The following is a 20101-nucleotide window of genomic DNA, read 5'->3' as shown; positions in this document are numbered from 1 at the left end:
CAAGCCATACTTATTCTATTTTATTTTATTTAAAATAAATAGTACAATATAGGTCGGTCTGTAGGCTTATAGGCCAGGCCTTGTGAAAGTGGGCCTACGGCCTTTTTAATAAACAAGTTTTTTCAAAGCCCAAGTTCGACCTATTTTACGAAATATACTAGGTCAGGTCTGGCCTGACGTAGGCCGAGCCGTAGGCCCCTGTGGGCTGGCCCGGCCCAGTTTCACCCCTACATGACACTATAGATTTGTCTCAAACACCGGATATGATAATATTATCTTATCATCAGATTGTTTATCTACTGCACATTAAACACATAATAAAATATGAGCTTATCAGTCCGATATCTTATCGTACTCTTATTTGGCACTCTTATCCTCTTTATTCCTATCATGTTCATGAAGGCAAAAAAAATTAATTATTGTATTTTAATTAAATAATTACGTATTTATTGCAGTTTTGAAAATAATTACGGATCTATTGCACAATGTGACGCCTTTTTTGGGTGTCACATGTGACGCCTCTTTTAGGCGTCTCTCACCAAAGGGAAGACGCCCCAATGGGGCGTCTCTCATGAGGTGTTGACACGTGTCATTTTTTTTCAAAAAAAATAATAATTTAATCATAAAACTTCTGAAGGCCATAACTTTTGACTTAGATATCCAATTCAGGTCATTCTTTTTTTGATTCCACATAACTTTTCGAGATCTACGCAATGACATCTCATTTGATATATTTTGTTCTCACAAACATAATTTAAATTTAAATCCGGTAATCCTTCTTCCTTAGAGATTTAGAATATTTATTTAATGTGGATATCCATCATTGGACAAATAATTACCAAATCGTGATTGATCTCAATTGATTCAGAATCCTTATTTCCAATTGAGAACCCTCTCTAAGCGATCGCTTAGCGTTTGGTCGAATACGGCGCGTCTACTCGAGCAATCGCGGAGTATCAACCCGTTCGACTTGAGTTCATTGGGTTAATCAACCTAACCATTAAATCTAATGGTTAATCTCTTTCCTAAGAACGCAATCGCGTATCTCAGATTGAACACCCACAATCGCGCGATGCCAAACCGAGCTGGAAAGAGAAACATATTTGGTTCAAAATGAGGCGCAGGTCCTCAAGATTCAACTATGGAATCCTCAACCCTTGGGTTGATTAAAGAAAAGAGGAGAGAAAAGAGACGAAAATTATATTAATTTCAAAACTGTATAATTCAAACTCAAACAAAAGATTCTTCCCAAGGTCCTTACTCTCGCCCTTTTAACCCCTAATCAAGCTGGGCTTCGGGCTCTACAAATCCAACCCAAAATAAAAGGAAACAAAACATAAATAATGGCTCTGGGTCTCATGTACATTGGGTTCAAAATTATAACTTAAGTTCAAATGTCAAAATAAATTTCCAGCAAAACACGTCCATCTTGGGCTCAGGTTTCGACAATCTTCTCGTCCGAATTGGGCTTTAGTTGATGAAATAGCAACGACGCCAAATTTGACACGAGCTGTCGAACTCGCGCAAATTAATTAAATTAGGTTTATTAAAAATTTGTAGTAAAACGTCAACCTAAGTCGTCTCTTAGGGAGTTTGCATCGTTCTCTATCGTTCTTTACCCTCTTCCTCCTTTTGTTTCAATTATGCAGAAAATTAATCATAGGGAGTGGTGTGATAAGCAGACTGAGAGGATTTTCACATGCGGATGGACATTGCTTCAAGCCTTTTTATGAGGGACTCCAGCAGCTTGTGGAGACACTAATCAGGCTCACTGATGCCACTTACCTTCCCTAAGGAGGATATGGAGTCTTCTTTTCATTTTTCTTTATTTCCTTTTTCTTTGCATTTTTTATTTTAACTTTAATTGTCAATAAGTGGATTTTCCTTTTCTTTCTGATAATTGTTAAGGTATACATGGAATGAACTTGGACATATTTCTTTTGATAGATTATTCTGATCAGGCTTAATTCTTGACTCTTGGATTATATTACTTGTTGACTGATATTGTTATGCTGATTGCGTAATTTGGTTTTACCCTTGTGAGATTTTGGGTCTTTATGAATGGATTACATCTTTTGTCATTCTCTCTTTCTTGTGTGTTTCTGCTCATGATCTTTATTCTCTAGAACTTGATCTTGTTCTTTTTGAAGCTGCATTTTTCATTTACATGAATGAATATGATAGAGGCATTTTTTCTTTTATTTTTTCCTTTAGCCAGATAGCCATCCCTTACATTATTATCCCTTGGTGAGCCCCTTTGAGCCTTTATATCCTTTGTTTCTTAAGCCACTTTACTTGCCTAAGTGAAAAAACTAATTAATTCAACACCCTGGAGATTTACTGAGCATTGGTTTTCACTGTGATGTTGTGTTTAAGTGTGGGGGTTTGCCCGAGACGTACAAAAATTTAAGTGTGGGGGGTGACCATCTGATTCTTTTCTGCTATGTGTTTTACTGTATTGATTCAAAAAAAAAAAGCAAAAAAAAAAAAGCAAAAAAAAGAAGAGAAAAAGCAAAAAAAAAAATGTTTATTTCTATCTTTTCATTATCTTTGTTTTATTTTCTTAGTGTCGTTCTTAACTTTTGCTCTTGTAGATTTCTGGGGTGTTGAATCTTCTTTTCCATATTTTATTCATACATTCACCTCAGTCCCATTACAGCCCTGCATAAAGCCCTCTTGATTTGTGCATGCATGTGTTAGTAGCAGTGGAGAAATAGAATTTGAGCAAACCTATGGTAGAATGATTTTCTTGAGTAGATTTGAGTGATACACTGATTACCTGATACACTTGAGAGAAAAATATTGAGAGTATCTTGTAAGGATCCATTTTCAGTAATTGGCATGTACAATTGAAATTAGCAGGTCTTGTGATTTGAGATTAGGGAATTTCTGTCCTTATTGGTTAATCTGTTGAAGACTTGTGATCTTTGTATATTTCATGTATGCTTGATAATTGTTATAAGGGATTGGTTGATCTTAGTCTTTGCTTTCTATTTTAGTTTTAGCCCAGGAGTGCAAAAAGATAAGTGTGGGGGAATTTGATAACACATATTTTGTTACACTTATTTATTACTCTTGGGTGATATTTTTATGATTTATTTGAATCAAATAAAGGTCTTTTGGGTCAAATCAGAATTCTAGATTTTAATTGGGTTTAATTGATTTTCGTCATAATTTTCCAGACTTGGGTTTAATTTCTCTTTCCAACTCGGTTTGACATCGCGCGATTGTGGGTGTTCAATCTGAGATACGCGATTGCGTTCTTAGGAAAGAGATTAACCATTAGATTTAATGGTTAGGTTGATTAACCCAATGAACTCAAGTCGAACGGGTTGATACTCCGCGATTGCTCGAGTAGACGCACCGTATTCGACCAAACGCTAAAATTATAACTTAAGTCCAAACGTAAAAATAAATTTTGACATTAAACCTATATTTAATGTGAAAGCATTAAATATGGAAAATCATAACCATACAAAAGTTTAAATAAATATAAAATATTAAATATGAGAAATCATAACCATACAAATATGGAAATAAATATAACCGTTGGATCAACATAACGATGTAACGGTGAAATTAATTGATAATAACATTAATTAGTTATTACAATATCCTTTTTCATTTCTGAATATCTTACAATTATGTTTACTTTGTTTAATATCCGGCTTTTTGATCTATGTAGGTCTATATTTCAAAAGTTTGACCTAAATAAATCTATCAGGATAATATTGCCCATATTAATGCATGGCAACAGCGTTGTTGTAGGTATCTATTGAGACACGTTAGCTTTGCAAACGTTTTACAAAATGTCACACTCATTATCGTGTTTCATTTCAAAAGAACGCGCCTTGTACAAAAACGTTTGTAGGTGTCAGGTTATAAAACGTGAGGAGACCTACCGTTTTTGAAAACGGCACTGCACCAACCAGTTATCCTGATGTGACAATATGAAAAAAGCCTATAGCTCATATATATGAAATTTGATGTAGAAAACAAGTGAGACAAAAGATAACCAAATAAACTACTCAGAGAAACTATTAAGTAATAATAATGAAACAGTACGCATATCCTTGTGAGTAGAGCTGGCAAAATGGGCCGAGCCCGCCAAGCCGGCCCGCCCCGCCCGCCAAACGGGGCGGGGCGGGCTGAGTTTTCTAAACTCGCTGCCCGCTAAGCCCGCCAGCCCGCCCGGGCTGATTTTTTTATTTATTTATTTTTAGTGTAAAATGTGACGGGCTTGGCGGGCAGCCCGCCCCGCCCGCCCAAACGGGGCGGGGCTGGCCAGCCCGCTTTTTGGCGGGCTTTTGGCGGGCAGGGGCGGGGCGGGCAGCCCGCTTTGCCACCTCTACTTGTGAGTCAGGTTCTGTACTTAATTTGGCACAATTGTGTATACACGTAGAGTTATGACGACAACGCGCAAAACATATTTTCCTATTTACGTATAGTTATTTTTTTTAAAATTTAGGAGAAAAAATTAAAAAAGATAAGATAAAGATGCTTAGCAGCCTTTTTTTATTTTTAAAAATAAAAAATATTTTACCCATTTATTTCAAAATTTCATAATAAAAAAATTTATATGTAACTTCAGTGTACAAGAATTTTATATTAACATCCAATAAGATTTTGACTCATTATTATTAATTTTTTATTTTAATTAATAAAAACATGATATGATACAATAGCAAATAATGATATGTCAAATATTAACAAATGCCCAAATATTTTATACAAATATCAAATACCAAATACCAATTAAAAGGATTTGATATTTGTTAATATTTTTGATACAATTTTTAAAAAAAAGTTAAAAAATGCAGAGAGACATACATCCAACATGCCGCATCTAAAATTTTTGTTTTTTTAATTCAGGGAAAAACAAAAATCTAAAAGGTTTTGGATATAAAAGTTGGCAAAGGTTGGGTGTTGGTTGTTAGAGAAAAGGAAATGGGGGACAGAAACAGAAAGCAAGCAACAAAGAAAATTAAAATATCAAATCCTTTTAATTGGTATTTGACATTTGCAACTGCGGAGCCACATGTAGTAATGTAGGTGTGACTTCGGTCTAGGTTAAATTTTAATAAATTTTATTTAATATATAATTATTTAATTAATTATATTTTGGCCCGAATTAAAATTATAATTTGGCCCGGGCTACAATTTGTAATTTGACTCTATGTAAAATTTAAACTATTTTTTGTGAAAGATTTGGGTAAGTTATATTAGATTATGTGTCTAATTTTTATTTGTATAAAAATATATATTAATTTTTATTAAAATTAATAAATAGGTTCTGTCCCACCATGACTACGAAAATCAACAACAAGCTTTGACCTTTCACCATCAAAATGGATTCTTGAAGCCTCAAAGAACAAGAACAAGGCTCCCTCCACAAGACTCAACAACTCAGCCCTCAACCACCCAAAGGCAGCAGCAAACACTCAAAAGGCTACACCACACTCCCTCACAATGCCCAACAAGACAGTGTTTACAACTTCAAAGAGGACGAATAAATTGTTATCAAAAAAAAAAAAAAGAGGAAGAATAAAAGGAAATGTGAGACCTTGAGGAGATTCTAAAGAGAAAACTCAAGTTTGAAAGGAGGAGAGGGTGGCTGATTGAGAGCTTCAGCAAGTGACTCACGTAGGATAAAATGTGGCCTAGGGTTTTGGGCCAAAGAGAGTATTTATAGTTCACTTAAAATTAAACACACAGTATTAACGAAAATAGCTACGCTTAGCATTTTAATCTCAAACTTTAGATTCTGAATCTACTCATTTTTCTAAGATTTATCATATTTTTATTTTATTTTTCGGAGTACTGTTTCGGTACGCGCTTTTTCGTAGCCAGTATCAGTTCTGGCACCAGTTCTCATTATTTTGACTTGAAACTTGTTTTACAAGTCCTATATATTATTCCCATAATATATAATCACTTTTCATAATTTTCCGAGATACTTCGTCGGTACGCATTTATACCGACTAGCAGAATCGGTATCTGCACTTTTCGTCAGAAAAGCGACTTTCAACATTATTACTCACTTACTATAATTATTAGAGCCTCATAATAATTATTAGGTCAATTATGGAATTATCTCATAATTATCTAATTAATTTCCTTAATTAGCGGTGCAGGTTCTTACAGGTGGCAGACAAGTCATTGAATGTTCCACTGCCCATCACATTGGAATTGGTCAGCTGATTTAATTGCTTTTTGCATTGGAATTGACTCATCTGATCTAAAATTCGAACTTTGAAATGGAATGACTCAGTTGTTTTAATTGCTCATTTGATCTAAAAATTCGAGTTTTGAAATGGAATGACTCAGCTGTTTTAATTGCTTTTTACATTAGAATTGCTTATCTGATCAAAAATTTGAATTTTGAAATGGTTTCAAATTTTGAATTTAAAATATGGATGGTGGGAAAAGATTTGAATTTAACAACACACCATAAGCTGCCATTTACTTATCAATCAATTTCTCACCAAAACACAATTAAAAATTAAAACAGAAATTAATTTAAATTTGGAAATTAAATGAAAAATAAATTAAAAATTTAACTTAAAAAATAATTCAAAAATAAAATAAAATTCCTATGAGTATTTTTTTAAAAAAATTAATATAAACGCTTTTAATTTATATGTATAACTAGGGGTGTTAACGGGCCGAGCCGAGCCGAGCTTTGATCTTAACGGGTCAAGCCTGTAATTAAACGTGTCTGACTGGCCTTAGCCTGTTACCTGTTACGAATATAATATTGGCCTGTGGCCTGGTTTATTTACAAAACATAAAAGCCTGTGTGAAGCCTGTCTTAGCCTGTTAGCATGTTAAAGAATAAAAATAAGAGAACAGAATTTCACAAAAAAATCAATTTCCAGATAGAAACCTTAGCTTCCAATTTGCAGCAATAATTTACAAAGTCTACAATAAATAAATAAAATTAAAGTGAGAGAAGGTAGATAACGGGTTATATTATCTTAGCCCATTATAAAAAAAGTGCCAACAAAAATAAAAATAAAATAAATAAAATAAAAAATAAATTGACACAAACGAGCAGTGCACAGTGGAACAAACCATAAATATACATAAATTCAATAGATATCCAAATAGCATAATATAGAATAAAATCATTCAAAAAGTCTGTTAAACCAATAAAATGGGGTGAAATAAATTGATGAGAGAGAGTTATTACAAGTAGTATAAAAAGTATAAATAAATATTTATATACTAGGCTAGCCTGGGAGGCTCTAAGGCCGACCTTCTGAATTAGAGCCTGAGATTTTTTTATTAAACGAGCTTTTATACAAGTCTAAGTCTGGTTCCAACTCGAGCTTTTATTAAACGAGCTCATGCCTTTACGAGCCGAGGCAAAGGCCCCTGGCTCGTTTACCACCCTATGTATAACCAATTTAAAAAATATAAATTTTAAATTAAAAGAGAAAAACTTACTTTAAAAAAAAATATGTATAATTAATATAAATGATTTTAAAATTTAAATTTTAATAAAAAATTAAAAAATTACATCTATGATTTTGTAAAAAATAAATTATTAAAATTTAATCACTATAAAAATGAATGACCATTTAGTGAAAAAAATTACTTTTAAAAAAATGTATAATTAATATAAAAGAATTTAAAATTTAACTTTTAAATTTAAAAGTTATTAGGAGATTTTTAATGCACATATTTCGATTTTCTTCTCATTCCTCACTCTTTTGAAATTCGAATTCTGAATTGATTTCAAATTTTGGATTTTAATTTTAAATTTCAAATTGTAATGGTGGAAATGATTTAGAAATAAAAAATTAAATACTTAATAATTTCTTTTAAAAATCGAACTAAAAAATCAATGGAAAATTAAGTTAATTATTTATGGTGGCAGACAACTCATTCAATGTCCCACTGATTTGTACATTGGAATTATTACGTTCTTTTAAATGCTTTCTGCATTGGAATTGCTCACTCTTTTAAAATTCGAATTTTGAATTAATTTCAAATTTTGGATTTCAATTTTAAATTTCAAATTGTAATGGTGGGAACAGATTTGGAAATAAAAAATAAAATAAATAATAATTTCTTTTAAAAATCAAAATAAAAGTCAATGGAAAATTAAGTTAATTATTTATGGTAGCAGACAACTCATTCAATGTCTCACTCATTTGTACATTGAAATTATTCAGCTCTTTTAAATGCTTTCTCCAATGAAATTGCTCATTCTTTTGAAATTCGAATTCTGAATTGATTTCAAATTTTAGATTTAAATTTTAAATTTCAAATTGTAATGGTGGGAAAGGATTTGGAAATAAAAAAATTAAATAATTAATAATTTATTTTAAAAATCAAAATAAAATCAATAAAAAATAAGTTAATCATTTATGGTGGCAGACAACTCATTCAATGTCCCACTATTTTTTACATGGATATTTGTTAGCCCTATTAATGCTGCATAAAAAAACAAAAACATTAAAAAAATTGTAAAATAACAAAATTATTTATATTGTAAAATAAATTCAAAATCTGAAAATATATTAAATGAAAAATTATGTGAACTTGATATGTGGAAAAAGAGTTCAGCATTTAATATTTATGCAGCGGAAAAAATATATATAATAAATTTAAATTTAATATAAAATTATAGATTAAACAATAAAATATTTAAAATTATAAAAATACATTTATAGTCGATAAAAATTATTTAAAATTTCAAATTTAAAGGAAAAAAATAAGAAATGGCGTAATTTATACTTTACTAAAAATAAATTAAAATTTTAACATAAAAATTTTAAATATACATCTATAACCAATTAAAATAATATACATGTATTTTTTAAATTATATTTAACATAAAAAATTTAAATATACATGTATAACCAATTAAAAAATATATAAAATCATAAATTAAAATGGAAAAAAATTATATAAAAATATGTATAATTAATATAAAAAGTTTTAAATTTTAAATTTAAATAAAACATGACAGTTAGAGGTGGAAAACTGAGCTCGACCCGGAGGGCCGGCCCGCCAATATATTTTAATAATTCAACTGAAATTTTATCCTTCTTCTTTTATAATTAAATTACTAAATCTGACTTCAATTTTTGTAAATACAAATTTGTGAAATTCCAAAGACTAACGACACTAATCATTGCAATAATAATTATCATTTATTATTATTTTATAAATCTGATTGTAGTAAATGAAAGTTCATTTCTGAGATAAAATATAAAAACCTAGATGAAAACGGTTGTGTTACAAATAGTACCCTTAATATAATTTACAGGGAAGTATTTCAAAGATTAATGTCGTGAATTTATTTCTGTTTACTATGAGATAACATCACTCCTTGGGACAGGTAAAGACAAAAAAAAATGACAATGAAGTGATTTTTTATTTATATTTGTTAACATTAGGTTTTTTAATTGCTATTTTTTTTTTCTCATGCAGGAATTGCTTTTCATGCACACATGGTATATTGTTAACTGCTATTTTTGAACAAACAATATTTCATGGTCATCAATATATGGATGTATTGTTATAACACTTTTTATTTGTACTCACATGTTCATGTTTTTTTTTCATACTTTCATTTGTAGATTATTACTAATTCATTTATAAGAAGATGAAGGATCACAAATGTAGGTTCGGCATCTTGCATGTGTTGCGTTAATTTTTATGAGACAAACAAATCGTTTTTTTTTCCTCCGTGCAACCACGGGTAATACACTAGTAGCTCATATATATGAAATTTGATGTAGAAAACAAGTGAGACAAAAGATAACCAAATAAACTACTCAGAGAAACTATTATATACAAGAGAAACTATTAAGTAATAATAATGAAACAGTACGCATATCCTTGTGAGTCAGGTTCTGTAATTAATTTGGCACAATTGTGTATACACGTAGAGTTATGATGACAATGCACAGAACATGTTTTCCTATTTACGTATAGTTTTTTTTTTTAATTTAGGAGAACAAATTAAAAAAAAGAAGATAAAGATGCTTAGCAGCCTTTTTTTATTTTTAAAAATAAAAAATATTGTACCCATTTATTTCGAAATTTCATAATAAAAAAATTTATATGTAACTTCAGTGTACAAGAATTTTATATTAACATCCAATAAGATTTTGCCTCATTATTATTAATTTTTTATTTTAATTAATAAAAACATGATATGATACAATAGCAAATAATGATATATCAAATATTAACAAATGCCCAAATATTTTATACAAATATCAAATACCAAATACCAAATACCAATTAAAAGGATTTGATATTTGTTAATATTTTTGATACAATTTTTAAAAAAAGTTAAAAAAATGCAGAGAGACATACATCCAACATGCCGCATCTAAAATTTTTGTTTTTTTAATTCAGGGAAAAACAAAAATCTAAAAGGTTTTGGATATAAAAGTTGGCAAATGTTGGGTGTTGGTTGTTAGAGAAAAGGAAATGGGGGGCAGAAACAGAAAGCAAGCAACAAAGAAAATTAAAATATCAAATCCTTTTAATTGGTATTTGACATTTGCAACTGCGGAGCCACATGTAGTAATGTAGGTGTGACTTCGGTCTAGGTTAAATTTTAATAATTTTTATTTAATATATATAATTATTTAATATATATAATTTGGCCCGAATTAAAATTATAATTTGGTCCGGGCTACAATTTATTATTTGACCCTATGTAAAATTTAAACTATTTTTGGTGAAAGATTTGGGTAAGTTATGTTAGATTATATGTCTAATTTTTATTTGTATAAAAATATATATTAATTTTTTGTAAAATTAATAAATATTCAATAAAATTATAACTCTTCTTAATGCTACTTGCTTAGGTATTTTGTATTTAATATAATTTAAATATATTTAATATGAACTAACTAAAATTAAAAAAAAAATATACATATAATTTTTTAGTCTGAACTCAAATTGGAACCTGGTTCCACCACTGGATATTTGTATAAAATATTTGAGCATTTGTTAATATTTGATATATCATTATTTGCTATTGTATCATATCATGTTTTTATTAATTAAAATAAAAAATTAATAATAATGAGTCAAAATCTTATTGGATGTTAATATAAAATTCTTGTACACTGAAGTTACATATAAATTTTTTTATTATGAAATTTCGAAATAAAAGAGTAAAATATTTTTTATTTTTAATGAGTGTGACATTAAAAATAAAACGTTTGCAAAGATAATGAGTGTGACATTTTGTAAAACGTTTGCAAAGCTAACGTGTCTCGATACGATATCTACAACAGGGCGTTGGCAATAATATCCTGATAGATTTGTTTAGGTCATATATTTCAATAGACATGCGTTAAAAAGCCCAATACCCCTTAGACGAATTCTGAAACAATTTTTATAAATTCTAATCGAACAGCACACACAGGAATTCTTTTATTAAAATTTCAATCCCATACATCGGCTTAAACTGATTCTAGGGTTTCTGCCCGAAAACTCTCCGTGTCTGGGACCAACTGCTTCATTGATTTTCGTCTCTTTCATCCAAATCAACAATGGGCAAAAGGAAAGCAAAGGATCCGCAACAAACCCCTCAAAGCGACTCCGTTTCATCCCCTTCCGGTATTTTCAACACGCTCTTTGGCAACGCGCCGGAACAGACCACCGCCACCGCTGCTGCCGCTTCTCTATTTTCCGATTTCAACCCCTTTCGTAGAAAGCCTCAACAACATGCTTCGGTTTCTTACCCAACCATTCCCTCTCAAAGCCCTAACAATGGCGGCTCCGGGAGCCACGATTCCGGCGAAGATAAAAAGAGGAAGAGGAAGAAGAACAAGGAGGAAAGACCCATTCTTGATTCGGATTCCGTAACTGAAGCTTCGGAGAAGGAGAGGAAACGCGGTTCCGATGAAAGGGGAGGGGAAGGGAAAGATCATAATTTGGGTACCCAAACAAAAAAGGGCGAGGTTGTAATCGAAGGTGAGGAGGGAAAGATGAAGGAGAAGAAGAGGAAAAGGGAAGAGCTTGAGAAAGAGTGGGAGGAGAAGAAGTATGGTGTGGTGGTGGAAGGAGAGGAAGATGAAAAGGAAAGGTTTGGGAATAAAACTGTTGGCAGCAAGAGGAAGATGATATATAACCCAGCTGATATGTTGGTTTCAAAGGAAGGTTTTGATGACGAGGATAAGCTTTTGAGGACTATTTTTGTTGGGAATTTGCCTCTCAAGTTGAAAAAGAAGACTTTGTTGAAGGAGTTTAAGAAATTTGGTGAGGTTGAGTCTGTGAGGATTCGTTCTGTTCCAATACAAGATGTAGGTTTTCTTTTTGTTGAATGTTTGCTTTCGTTTGGTACTCTTTAAGGCTTCGATATATTTTTATTTTTTTGGGTGCTAAATTTATGTTTGTTACTTTTCTTGATGAACCAGACCAAAAAACCTAGGAAGGGGTTGGATCAAATATGGTGTTTGCTTTGTATTTTTGGTGAAGACTGCAGTTGACAGTTTTCTAATACTATTGTTTAATTATCTGACTGTAGGTTGAAGGAAATCACATTCGTGTTGATAGGGCTTGCCCACCCCGCAAGAAACATAAAGTGAAGATTGCTTCGCTTTATGATAACAAGAGAACTGTTTTTGTGGGCAACCTCCCATTTGATGTTAAGGTGTGTTTCCAATCAATGGATTTATTTTTGCGGTCACATAACCACATCATTTCTGTGTGTGTATTGTCTAATGGATCTCACGTATCTTTTTGTGTAGGATGAAGAACTATATCAGTTATTTTGTGGTATATCCAACCTGGAATCAAGTATAGAAGCTGTTAGAGTCATTAGAGATCCTCATCTTAATGTTGGAAAGGGTATTGCCTATGTGCTGTTTAAAACAAGGGTATGCTGCTTTGGTGCCAGATTAGTTATGCATTTTGATAAAATTTCTTACTTTGTGCTCTTTTACATTTTTAGCTCAAACATGTTATAATTCATCTTGTCATGTTTTTCCCTTTCGGTGGTAAAACTAAAGGGCTGTTTGTGGCTGATAAGCCCATGAAGACCTCGTTTTGTTACGTAGAAACCAACTTATTTGTGTGATTACTTTTAGAAATGCATGTTATCTATTTATGAAAAGATATATTTTGTGATATAAATATAATCTAGAACATTAGGATTGAAATGGGCGGTTGCTAGTGTAGGGTTTGTTTACTTTGGTGTAGATTGGCTGCTTCGTTTATTGTATTGTGTCTTTTTGTGTAACTAGGTACATGTTATTTTTGGAAGTTGCTTCTTTCATTCAGAATATAAGTGGTTAGAGACTGATATGTATAGGACTGAATTTCTGTAATGGTTGAGTGAAGCTGCATATCACACTTTTTAAGTCCACATGTGGGCTTGAAAATCTGATTCAGGTCCTGGGTACCAATGTCTGACTATTTCAGTCCACATTGTTGAAAACTCTCTCAGATTTGACAATACTTTACCTTTAGATTTAAGAATGATGCCTCTAGGACATTTTCTTATGATGAAGAAACCTTTTAAACTGCGAAATTAGTGATGGTGCACTTGCAGTGCATGGGCTGAAACCGCTGGAACCATTAGTTCTTTCTTTATTCTGTATTGGGAATAAATTCTACTTGCTTTATGGTGACTTTATATATATAAATATATAACGTGTTTTTTAATTTCTAAGCTAATGGTTGCAAAATGATTTTCCTTTTCTTTTTCATTTGGGTTCTTTCACCTCCGACCCCCACTAATTTGAGATAAATTTGTTTTTGATGTTGATGTTGGAGGACTTTTTTTTCTATCTACCATTATACAGAAGGTTTGGTATTAAAGTTGTGCCTGTGTATTCTTGCTCCTCAGTGCTGGACTGTTTGTAAATACTGCACGTATTGTTTAAAATTTGATTGTACAATTAAGAGAAAAAAATTCCATGAGAAAAACTGGTTACTAATTTCCAAATAAGCATGAATTTCAAACTGGTTAAATGAGAAAAACTACTGACTTGTGATATTTTTTATGCAATTAATTATTCTTTGCTTTGCATAATGAATTCCTGAAGGTATTACTGGCATAAAACCATATGGTATTGATATGCAAATTGGTGTTTGACTGGATCTAATTTGAGACATCTTAGATTGTTATCATCAAAGGAAATGTTATCACGTGCAAAAAGTGGCATAAAGAATGTTCAAAAACTTCTTTCCAAGTCTTATCACCAGGAATTCTGTCTATAAATATTTATTAAAGTTGTGTCTTGTAAATGCAGGAAGCTGCTAATTTTGCTGTTAAGAAACGGAGCTTGAAGCTTCGAGACCGAAAGTTGAAAATCTGTCATGCGAGAATCTGTCGTGCCAAAGCGGATGCCACCCCATCTAAAAGGCCAAACCCATCACCAGCTCCTAGTACCCCTGCAAAGAAGTTGGCTGTGGCTTCACGATCTCCTTCCAACAGTAATAACAAGTCAAACAAAAAAACTAATGCATCTTATCAAGGTCTGCATGCAACCAAATCTGATATCAACAAGAAAGTTCATGGAAGAGAAAAACGAAAAGAGCGCATGACGAAAAGGGCAGCAGTAGCTGCGAAAAAGGCTAAAGCAAAATTGTTCAAGGATGGTGGTACACCAAAACAAGCAGGGGTAAAACGCAAGCTTGATAGTCGTACTCCAGATAGCTCCCTACGAAATAAGAAGGGTGGTACACCAAAACAAGCAGGGGTAAAACGCAAGCTTAATAGTCGTACTCCAGATAGCTCCCTACGAAATAAGAAGGGTGGTACACCAAAACAAGCAGGGGTAAAACGCAAGCTTGATAGTCGTACTCCAGATAGCTCCCTACGAAATAAGAAGGCCAAGAAGAATAACAGATAGCGTGTTCCTAATTTTCCAGAATTTTGTGAGATTTCCCCCTTAATATTTTACAGTAGTTAGTTACCAAACTAAGTTTCTTTATTGTGTTCCTTTGATGATCAACATCAACAACACCTTTATCTCAAACTAGTTGGGGTCTTGTGTTCCTTTGATAGTATCCTGAAAAATATGATTGACAAATACACAGGTTTCGGCCACGTATTCTTATCGATGTGAGCAAGATAGACATGGCAACTACTGTCCTGGGCTTCAAAATATCCATGCCAATCATGATTGCCCCAACAGCCATGCAGAAAATGGCTCATCCTGAGGGTATAATTGTTGTCCTTTTACATTCTCATAGATTAGTGAAATGCTAGATGACGTTGTGCAATATTGTCCATTTTGCCAAAAGGAAAGATTTCATGAGAAATGATGTATGATATGTTACTGTACTGGTGCCTGAAAGAGTAGGGAAATGATTACTAATACTTGATTTGTGTACAAAACTACCATTGAAATTGAGAACTTAAAAAGGTTGGTATTATTATGAGTGCAGAAAAGACATAGAAGATAATGCTCATACTTTCTAATAATTTGTTTGTTTGATGCGTGCACAGTTCTAATCCTAATCAGCTTCAGCTAGATAAAATCCTTGCAATTGAATTTACAGAGACCTTTTATGCATACTCACTAAATGACACATTCTAGAGAAACTAACAGAGACCTTTTATGCACACATGTAGTGCCATCAACTAATGTCTTGATAGTCATAACTTGTTTTGTATTGCTTTTATGTGGCTCCATTTATTTGTTGCACGTAAGAGATTATACAGGACTCAAATACAGTAACATGAAATTTAAATTTGTTGACGTTTTTATATGGAATAGTTTAATTCCAAATCCCCTTACACAGCTAAACCAACTAACAAGAGCATGGTTTGTGTTGGATGATATATATAATATATTTTCTTATGCAATATGCAACAGCAAGAGCCGCATCAGCAGCTGGAACAAGAGTCTATATTCCTGTGTTGATGATATATTTTGTAATATATTCAATTAGACAATTTTGTAACTAATTGAGGGTTTTGTTGAGTATCTGTTAGTTGCTGCCTTGTACATGATGCATTTGTTACTTCATGCAGAATATTTCATATTACAAGCACTCGATTAGCTTAAAAAGATTATATCCTTCTGAATTTATGTTTTGTTTATCATTGTGTGCCCATTGGGCTATGAGATAATATGCTCTAAGTTCTTTACTTATGAGTAGCCTTGTGGTTCTTTCAGACTTTGTCATCATGGGCTACTTCAAGTGTTGAAGAGGTGGCTTCAACAGGACCTGGCATTCGCTTTTTCCAGCTATATGTAAGCTTGAAAAGCTTTCTTTATAGTTCCATTTATTGTTCATTTGAATACATGGTGTAATAGGTTTCTTTTTCTTACATAATATGTTCTCCTATCATCATTTTCTGTAGGTTACAAGGACAGGCATGTGGTTGCTCAGCTTGTAAAAGAAGAGCTGAAAGGGCTGGATTCAAAGCTATTGCCCTTACTGTTGATACCCCAAGACTAGGACGCAGAGAAGCTGATATCAAGAACAGGTACAACTCTTCAACCTTGTTATATCACTTTCTTAATGGATATGATTTGGTAAGTAAAATACTTATAAATTGTCTCTTACAGGTTCACTCTTCCACCTTTTTTGACATTGAAGAACTTTGAAGGTTTGGACCTTGGAAAGATGGACGAAGTAAGATCAGTTATTACAAATATTATTTATGAAGGTTTAATGTTCTTACCTTCATCACTAATTGAATTTGTTATCTTGGTCCTTTCAGGGTAATGATTCTGGACTTGCTTCATATGTTGCTGGTCAAATTGATCGTACTCTAAGCTGGAAGGTTTGTCAGATAATCAAACAAAGCATTTTTTTTCCATTTGTAGTTATTCAGTTCCTATAACAGGCAAGAATTTATTAAAGTGAAATCCAAGTGACAACAAATTTACTTGCCCAATTCATTGATTTGATTCATAAGTTGCACGCATGCTGACATTAGATAAAGAATACTCCTGCATCCCTCAAAGAAGAGTGCAGAGTAGTAAGTTCAATTTGATTAATATAAGTTTACATTTGATTTCTACATTATTTTTGTATATCTAATGAAATTTTCGAAGAGGGCAAACCTAGAGCAGTGGTAAAACTGCTTCTTTGTGACTGAAAGGTCACATATCCGAATCTGGAAAACAGCTTCCTTGCATATATTTGCAAGGGTAAGTTCGTGTATAAGAATTGCTCTTATCCCAATCCTCGTTAGTTGAGGTTTAATCGGAAGTGGTTTTATCTATAAAATTTTCAAGGTTCCACTGACATCTAGATAATCTTTGTTAATTTTGTAGGATGTGCAGTGGCTTCAGACAATCACCAAGCTGCCAATTCTGGTGAAGGGTGTATTGACTGCTGAGGATAGTAAGGAAAACAAAAGTTGTTTTCATCTGTTCTCCCTCAATGAAATATTTAATTAATGCCTTCTTCATGTTAATTTGGCAGCAAGGCTAGCAATACAAGCTGGTTCAGCTGGAATAATTGTGTCTAATCATGGAGCTAGACAACTTGATTATGTCCCAGCCACTATATCAGCCTTAGAAGAGGTACATCAAACTTCAATTTACATCTCAATTAACTTGAAACTTATACAAACCTAAATTTAAGGATCTTTATATACTTTTGTTATTGAAACTTAGGTTGTTAAAGCTGCTCAAGGACGTGTTCCTGTATTTTTGGATGGTGGTGTACGCCGTGGAACTGATGTCTTCAAGGCTTTGGCACTAGGTGCTTCTGGCATATTTGTGAGTACATCATAATCCCAAAAGCATTTTTTTATAATGGACTTCTCACGTTTATTGTAAGAACCAACTACTAATAAATAGTAATAATAAATATATAACTACTAATAAACACTATTTCCCATTCCCCACTCCGATTGCAGGACAAAATATCCATATCATAGAATATCTTCCCCTTTTCTCCGCATAACCACTTTTTTGAGAATTTTTTTAGTGCTATTATTGCACTGAGTTATCAATGCTATTTCCATTCACAATATGATATGTGTCCATAGTGTGGGGTGTGTGTGCTCAGTGACAGCTAAAAGAGAGAGTTTACAATGTATGTACCTTATTGGCTTAACTATTTATTTATACATGAGTTACCTGGAAGGATGTATTTATGGGCCTCTTAGAAATATTGAGGGTCCAAGTTCAATGGCTTAGCTATCAGGATAGAATCGTCATTAATATAGGATTCTCTTTCCTATTTGCATGACTTTTCTTTTATGTTGTCCTTTATTGAACCTTCTAAAATGTAGGCATTTGTCAAGTTCATAACAACCCTCTTACTTGGCATTAAAATAAATTTTTTATTTTATTTTTTTCAAAATTTAGACACATATCATACTATGAGTGAAAGTAGCACTTAAGAAATTCTCGAATCTTTCACAACTACCTATATGTCTCACAGTCCTGCCTTAAGACAATTTTAGTGGTTTACTTATTGCACTCTCTCGCATACTCACCTCCAGCATCTTAAGCAATAAGCATTATGTAGGTCAACATATCACCACCCTTTCTCTTCCGTGTATACGGAAGAAACCACCACATTGCACCCTAGACTGACCATTATTGAGACTTGGTTCTTCCTATACCAGCCACTCTCATCAGACCACCTAATGAAACACCAGTGAAAAAATTTAGGGCCGGGCATGGTTTAACCCGAGTAAGTTTTTTCATTGAACCAAACCGAATAGGTTTATTCTGATTCGGTTCAAAGAACCGAACTGTTTTATTTTTATAAACTGGTTCGAAATTGGAACCGGTTTATGTTTCAAAATCAGTTTATGATTTATAAACGGTTTCGAACCCAATTCGTGTATGCAAACATGTTCTGAACTGATTTTGAACCTATTTTTCTAGTCAATTCTTTTAGTTCTTTTCAATTTTTAAATTGGTTTAATAAACTAGTTCGATTCTAAAAATTGGTTCAGAAAAATACCATTCGTTATTTTGCACAGCCCTTTAAACAGTGCATGAAAAAAATAGTGTTACGGAAACAACCTCCTAGTTTTATTGTTATCTTAACTGTATGTAAAAGTATGGTTAACAAACTTTGTTCTATGTTAGATTGGACGCCCTGTGGTGTTCTCTTTGGCTGCTGAAGGAGAGGTTGGTGTGAGGAAAGTGCTGCAGATGCTACGTGACGAGTTTGAGCTAACCATCCTTAAGTGGTTGCCGCTCACTCAAGGAAATTACTCGTGATCACATTGTAACAGAATGGGACCTCCCTCGCACTCAACCACGTGTATCACCAAGATTATGAAAAGATCTTGCTCTTCATTTGAGCTAAGTGGTGCAGAACAATTAATGGGGAAACAGTTTGTATGTCTCATGAACCTGTTCTTGTCCTTTCTTTTTCCTTTTTTGTAGAACTCATTTAATGTTATATTTGGAAAACTATATCCTTTCTTTGTAAGGATTGTATGATATGATACTTTTAGTAGCTACTATTGCTGCATTCCCTCATTTGTATATTGTTTCTTACCAAAATACAAAACTTCTTTTGAATTATATAGTAAGACAGGCATTTCACAAATATTTATCTGCACCAACCAAATGACCGGAGTGGGGACTTCTTTCATTCATGTTAATCATATTCTTACATAAAACTTTCAATTCAAGTTTGCAGCTATAAGATGATCTTACATATGTGTGGTGAATTCGTAATATGTTGAATGGCATATTGGTAGGGTTAAATGGTTGAGTAAGATAATTTTTTTGTTGTTGTTAGCCCCTTAATTTTTTTGTGTTGTTAGCCCCTTGCATGACCAATGCATAGAACTAAACTTTTTGTGATATCCATAGAATATTATAGTAAAATTTAGGGGGGAATTCACTAATGCCGTTTTAGTTTGCTTCAGAATTGTCTATGCCTCTGTAGATTTTTTTGTATCACATATTGCTCCGTGGTTTGTAAAAAATAAAAAATCACAAGGGCATGTGTGATAAAAACATACCCTTTTGCAAATCACATGACATATGTGATAAAAAAAATCACAGGGGCATAGGTGATTCTAAAGCAAACTACAGGAGCATTGGTGAATTTTTTCCTAAAATTCAAGGGAAATCGTTTCTCCTTTTGGGGGCCATCTATCATTATATCTGCAGCAACGAAAATTTTCTCCTGTATAATACCGGATACTCATTGCATCATTTTGCAGCACCAG

At 32.6% G+C, this 20101-nt stretch overlaps 2 pseudogenes; both read left to right on the top strand.

Moving 5' to 3' along the window:
- Positions 1-11423: 11423 nt before the first annotated feature.
- LOC133300652 (nucleolar protein 12-like) lies at positions 11424-14845 on the top strand (annotated as a pseudogene).
- Positions 14846-14858: 13 nt separating this feature from the next.
- On the top strand, positions 14859-19414 carry LOC133300651 (glycolate oxidase 1-like; annotated as a pseudogene).
- The last annotated feature ends 687 nt before the right edge of the window (positions 19415-20101 follow it).

This window comes from Gastrolobium bilobum, unplaced genomic scaffold, assembly GCF_033153095.1.
Source record: "Gastrolobium bilobum isolate Gb01-03AN ecotype WA unplaced genomic scaffold, APGP_CSIRO_Gbil_v1 utg4554, whole genome shotgun sequence".
Lineage (NCBI taxonomy): Eukaryota > Viridiplantae > Streptophyta > Magnoliopsida > Fabales > Fabaceae > Gastrolobium > Gastrolobium bilobum.
This window is presented reverse-complemented; position numbering and strand designations above follow the sequence as displayed.